Source organism: Tupaia chinensis, unplaced genomic scaffold (assembly GCF_000334495.1).
Source record: "Tupaia chinensis unplaced genomic scaffold, TupChi_1.0 Scaffold000354_1, whole genome shotgun sequence".
In the NCBI taxonomy this organism is placed as follows: domain Eukaryota; kingdom Metazoa; phylum Chordata; class Mammalia; order Scandentia; family Tupaiidae; genus Tupaia; species Tupaia belangeri.
Genome location: NW_006159849.1, coordinates 10,380,786 through 10,387,362, shown reverse-complemented (window position 1 = coordinate 10,387,362; position 6,577 = coordinate 10,380,786).

Below are 6,577 nucleotides of genomic sequence, written 5' to 3'. Positions count from 1 at the left end.
GGGATGGCCACGCCGCAATCCCTTCTCCTCCATTCTCCTCTCGGGATCTTGGGCACGCACGCACACACACCCGGTGTGAGTTTTAAGCCACCAGGTCCGGGACGCGAACCGCAGTCGACTACATGGGAGTCCAGCGACGAAGTCATTACACTAACTGCTGGTCCCTGTAATGTCCTTTTAAAGGCCATGTTTATTGGTTGGTTGGTATGTAAAACATTAGAACAGCACCAGACACAGCATAAGTGATCCATAAGACTGAGCTATTATGATAATCATTATTGTCCCTTAAGCCCCAAGGCTAGCTGAACTCTTACTGCATACGCTGGTCTACTAAGAAATATATTTCTCCAGAATACACACACGTACACACACGCCAAGCCTTTTATCATGTTCTTAGAATATTTACAAATAAAATAACAATCTCTGTCTCTCATTCTTACCAATAATCTTGCTTTGCATTCGATGGGTGCACAGAGGGAAACGTTGAATGTGGGAGTTTGAAGATCCAGGTTTCAGGCTCTGCTCAGACCCTCGCTGGGTAACCTTTGGATGCATCCCTTAACTTTTCAGTGTCTTCTTTAAGTACTTATGGCCTCGCCCTTACAGTTGGTATACACAGAGCTGGCCCCATAGTACAGTGCTTACAGGGGCCAGGTCCCACTTGGTGACTGTGGTTTAACTCCCTGCCCTTGGCAGCTTGAGAAACACACGAAGTGCATATGCATGCATGCCCCAAATCCATTAGGACAGAGAAATGGGGAAAAAGAGACTGCAGCATGACTAGGGGGACAGTGCTTTCTCCTCTCTGTCTCTGTCTTTTTGGCAAGAACACATGCCTTCCGAAAATTAAAAAAAAAAAAAAAATTAAATTGTATATGTGTAAATCATATTGAATCACTCATCTGTTCAATGGCTCTTCCTTGAAATGAAATCTAAACTCCTGGGGCACAGTGAACTTCCGGCAAGGCTGAGCCACGGGGGAGGGTCAGAGACCTCCCTGAGTGTGGTAGGTCTGTGTATTCCCAAGGTTCAGGCTGGCTGAGGCTGGGGGTAGATCATGGCATCAGAACCTTGGCAAGGGTGCTGTCTCTCTCTGGTTTATATAAGAAAGAAAATTTTTTAAAAATTAAAGTCAAACTCCCTGTTATGGTCTTTGCCTGAGGATCCCATTCAATCCTTCCCTTCTCCTCCCTCCATTCTAAGTATATTGACCTTTTTCTACTCATCACACACACCAAGCTTCCTTCTAACTCAGGAATTTGCCCGTGTGTTTTCTCCTACCTGTAATGTTCTTCCTCCAGATCTTTTTGAAATCCATTGGTTGGCTTGTCTTGGGCATGCAGGTCTCTGATCAAATGTCCATTCTTGGAGAGTTTCCCCCAACTGCCGAGTTAAGAAGTATCACTTACCATGGCTTTCTATAATACCTTTTTTTTTTTTTCCGCTATAGGGCACGAGCGCTTGCAAGAAAGACAGAGAGAGACAGAGAGACAGAAAGCGAGAATTCTCCCCCCAGGGGGGCTGGCCACGCCACAGTCCTTTCTCCTGCATTCTCCTCTCGGGATCTTGGGCACGCACGCACATGCACCCGGCGTGAGTTTAAGCCACCAGGTCTGGGACTCGAACCACGGTCGACTACATGGGAGTTCAGCGGCATAGCCATTACACTAACTGCGGGTATTTCATTGCCCTTATGGTCATTGGAAATTGTCCACTTACATTTTAACAATTTTTCCTGAGGGCAGGGGCCATGTGTGTTTGGGTTACTGCTCTCTTCCCAGTGTCCAGACAGTGTCTGGCCTATAGGAAGCAGTCACTAGGTATTGGTGCCTATCCATGCTTCTCTTATGATAGGTGTGCTTAGGTAAGGAGGCAGGTGCCCGGGGAGGTGAATCACAATGACTGCCTGTGGCCATTCTGCTGGGGCTCTGACCAAAGGAGCAGACATCTCTTCAAGCCCAAAGACCTTTCTTCAGGACGGTCTGGAAAGTATCACTTTAGATAAAAGCTGGTGAGCAGCATACCATCGGCAAGTCTTTTTTTTCTTTTCTTTTTTTTTTTTTTAGAGAAAGATTTTTGCCATAGGGACAAGATGTGTTTGGTGGGAAAACAGAGACAGAGAAGCAGAAAGCAAGAAATCACTCCCCTCCCCACCAAGGAGAAAGGCCATGCCGCAACCCCTTCTCCATTCTCCTCTCAAAATCTTGGGCATGCACGCACACGTGCCCACCATTAGTTTCAAGCCACCAGGTCTGGGACTCGAACTACAGTCGGCCACATGGGAGTCTAGAGCCTTAACCACTTTACCACCTGCTGGCCCCAGGCGAGTCAATTTGTAAAACAAATCCCTGTGGGTCCCCACACAAGGAAGGAAGCTTCTCAGAGCACCCAGAAAAAAGCACCAGTCACTGCAGAGGAAGTCAGACCCAGGGAAGACCACATGGAAGATGTCATATATGAGACCACAGAAGGCACAAAAAGGTGTCATAAACTGGACTTGAAACAACAACCTGCCCGGTGGGTCTGCTGCAGAAATGGTCCACCCCAACCGGAAGGTGTGTGTAATCACTGATCTTGTTTACAACTGTGAGCACCTGGACACAATAAAAGCAGACTGGCTTTTAGTCAGCTTTATTATTGCTATTAAATTCTCTACAGAAGGCAGCACCCACTTTCATAGACCACTGAATTGGAAACAGATATTCCCTGGCATGTTTTTTACCAGCAGATCACTCTCACCTGGACCTCACTCTTGATTCTTGGCATATCCAAAGGACCTTGGGAATTGCATGCTGCCAGAGTAAGGGAAGCATTAGCAGCACTGTAGCTTGGTTCTTACAAAGTCTGCTCTGAAAAAAACAACAGTATACAGAGAGGTTTGGCATGTGTAATCTGCTCAGTAGGATGTCTTTGAAAAGAAGGTCCCTCCTAGGGGCCAGCAGATGGCAAAGCAGTTATGTCGCTGGACTCCCACATGGCCGACCATGGTTCAAGTCCCAGATCCATGGTTACCCATGTAAGTGCCCAAGATCCCTAGAGGGGAATAGAGGAGAAGGGATTCAGTTGTGGCCATGTTCCCTCAGGAGGTGATTTCTCACTTTCCCTCTCATTCTCTCTGTCTCTCCCTCTCTCTCTCTCTAGCCAGTGCATGCATCCTAAGGCAAAAACTTCTAATAAGAGAGAGAGAGAGAGAGAGAGACAAGGTCCTTCCTAGACTCTGTCATCATTTTATCAACTTTTGAACATGGTGTTGAACAATGTTATCTGATGATGACACACACTTTCGCCACAATGTCACTTACGAATTTGAATCATTTTCATGATCTGGAAATGGTGCTGGTGGCACAGATGACAGGTTCAGAGCAGTAACAGGATCTGGTTTCAACTCCATCCTCTTTCCCAGATATGGTGACTGACTTACCCGTTCGGGGCCATGCACAGCCTGGGTTTGATTTCTACTCTTGTAGAACCTTATAGCTTGGTCCTGGGTTGACGCCATTGAATGGTTTCTACTGAGTCATCAGGAAGTCATGACGCATTTTCTATGTAAAAAATGCATCATTACATTTTCTATGTAAAAATGCATCATGACTTTTCTGATGACCTAACAGTTGCTGGCTCGCTGCCAATCTTCCTAGAACATGGCCTTTGCACTTGTTCTTCCTTTCTTTTCCCTAGAACAGACTCCCCAAATCTCCATATTGGCTGTTTCTGCTCATTGACCAGAGCTGGGCCCAGGTGTTTTCTTCTCAAACAGATCCTCCCAGTAGAATGCAAACTCCCTGAGAGCAGGCACTTGCCTATCTTATTCACCCCCTATAGCTGCCCTCTCCTAGAACAACGCCTGCCTTCATAAGAGGTGCTCAATAAATATCAGTTTAGTCAGCAAATGGCATATTGAGCTTGAGTTTCTTGCAGGTCTCTTCAGATTAACAACTCTCGGTTGTCAAGATCTCCAATATTTATACAGTGATACTTTACCAACAATCTGTTTACCTTTAAGTTAAGAGCATCCACTTTGCGGCCAGCAGGTGGCATGATGGTTAAGGCTCTGAATCCTACATGGCTGACTGTGTGGTCCAATTCCTGATCCAGTGACTTGAAACACACTCTCGGTATGTGTGCGTGCATGTCCAAAATCTCGGGAGAAAAATGGAGGAGAAAAAGGGATTGTGGTGTGGCCATCCCCCTGTGGGCAATTTTTCACTTTTCCTCTCTATCTCTGTCTATCTCTATCTGGTGAACACACACACCCTATGGCAAAAATCTAAAAAAAAAAAAAAAAAAAAATTTTTTTTAAATGAAACCACAAAAAGAAGCATCAACTTTGGACTGGCCAGACCTGGATCTTAATAAGTGGCCTTGACATTTCTACGTATATGAGCTTGGACAAGTACTTAACCCCTCTGTGCCTCCATTTCCTCTTTTTTAATGTTACAATAGAGCACTTTCCTCATGGGCTGATTTATGAATTAAATAAGATATTATAGTAAAAGGGTTAGGATGGGACATGGCACATGGTAATATTTCAACCAGTACAATCCATTAATGTAGGTTAACGTCATTGTTCTTGGTATTGCTGTATTTATCATGCTTACACTTTGCCCCAAGAACACTGACTTCGTACGTGTACCAGCTGGTGGCTCTGATCAAGGGCCCATTCCATACTCCACATGTCCCTCCCACGTGTTTACTGAGCAGCCACTGTGAACAAATCTTACTGGTTGGGTGAGACTTTGAAAGGCTTAAGACAAACAGGTGAAGGCATTTCTAGTTAAAGAAGTTGCATGAAGGGAGAGAGAGGAAGTTTCAGGACCAAGGAGTTCTACGGAGCTGGACCATGAGTTATATTCATCCATTTATACATTTTTTCAAAACATTTTCCAATCTGTTCTCATTAATAGGCACTATACTAAAAGCTAGGAAAAACAGGAAGAGGATGAGGCCCCTGCCCTCAAAGAGCTCAGTTTAGAAACAAAATGTGGTTGTAAATAGGCACATGTGTGGCCTGCTGCTATTGCATGAGCTGCGAGAGTACAGGAGAAGCAAGCACTTCCCAAGTGGGAAGGGAGCAAGGATGACCTGAGGATGAGCTGAAGGTGCCTCTCTGCAGAGGTACTGAAAGCAAGACCAAAAAGACTATTTAATTGAGAACCACTGAAAGGTTTCGAGTAGGGGGATGATATGAAAACCAGAACTGGAAAAGATAAACAGAGCAGTAAATCGAAGGAAATCTTCAAAACGTTCATGGGAAATACATTTTTTAAAAATGCACAGAATTCAAAATTTTCTACACTTAAAATAAGTTCACACCTTAATTCCATTTCCCACAGACTTTTTGAAGGTCCCTTGTATTCATTTCAGAATTCACTCCTGTTCACCCATCTTGAGAGCCTGGACTATTATAAATCAGTCCAGGTGGGTACCTTGGAGCTTAGTAATTAAGGAAGCTGGATTCCACATGGATGACTGCACAGTTCCTGGTTCCAGTAACTTAAAAATACGGTGTGCACGTGTGCTTGTGTGCCTCAATCCCAGCAGGATAGAGAATGGAGGAGAAGGAATTGTGATGTGATCACTCCTCATTGAGGGGTACTTCCTTTCTTTCCTTTTCTATCTGTCTCTCCCTGACAAGAGTATGTACCCTCTGGCAAATTTAAGAAAAGAAAGAAAAAAGGAGAAAAGAAGAGAGGAGAGGAGAGGAGACAGGAGAAGAGACAAGACGAGACAAAAAGAGAAGAGAGAGAAGAGAATGAAAAGAAAGGAAAAGAAAAGAAAAGAAAATAGCAGAAAGAGCCACATGCCAGCTGGGTCTAAAAGACATTTGATACTAGAATTAAGGTAGGGTAGATAGAGAAGAGAGAAGAGAAGAGAGAGAAGAGAAGAGAAGGGAAGGGAAGAAAGGAGAAGAGAAGGGAAGGGAAGAGAAAAGAGAAGAGAAGAGAAGAGAAGAGAAGAGAAGAGAAGAGAAGAGAAGAGAAGAGAAGAGAAGAGAAGAGAAAAGAGAAGAGAAGAGAAGAGAGAAAAAAATCAAGCCAGAGTATCCAAAGTCGACCACGGTAGAAGTGTCTGTATGAGTAGGGGCAGCCTGGACACGGAAACCCGGACTTGTTTCTCTTCCCCAGATGCAGCTCCTTTTCCACAATCGCCGTGACTGCATAGCCGCCAGAGGGCGCTATTACCCTTAGTTTGCTCAATGAAACATGGTTCTTAAGAACCAGCGTCAAAATCCCATGGAAAGCAGGTTGACCTGGGCATCACTGGGTCGCGTGCCCAGAGTTCCTGAACCAGTAGGTCTGGCAGAGACCTAAGAATCTGCTGGTGAGTTCCCAGGTAAATGATGTGATACTGGCCCAGAAGCCACACTTTAGAACCACTGCTCACAGGATATAACACCCTTTTCATGTCTTTAAAAAAAAAAAAAAAAAGGGACCAGCAGTTAGCGTAATGGCTATGTTGCTGAACTCCCAGGTAGCCAACCATGGTTCGAGTCCCGGACCCGGTAGCTTAAACTCACGCCGGGTACATGTGCGTGCGTGCCCAAGATCCTGAGAGGAGAATAGAGGAGAAGGGACTG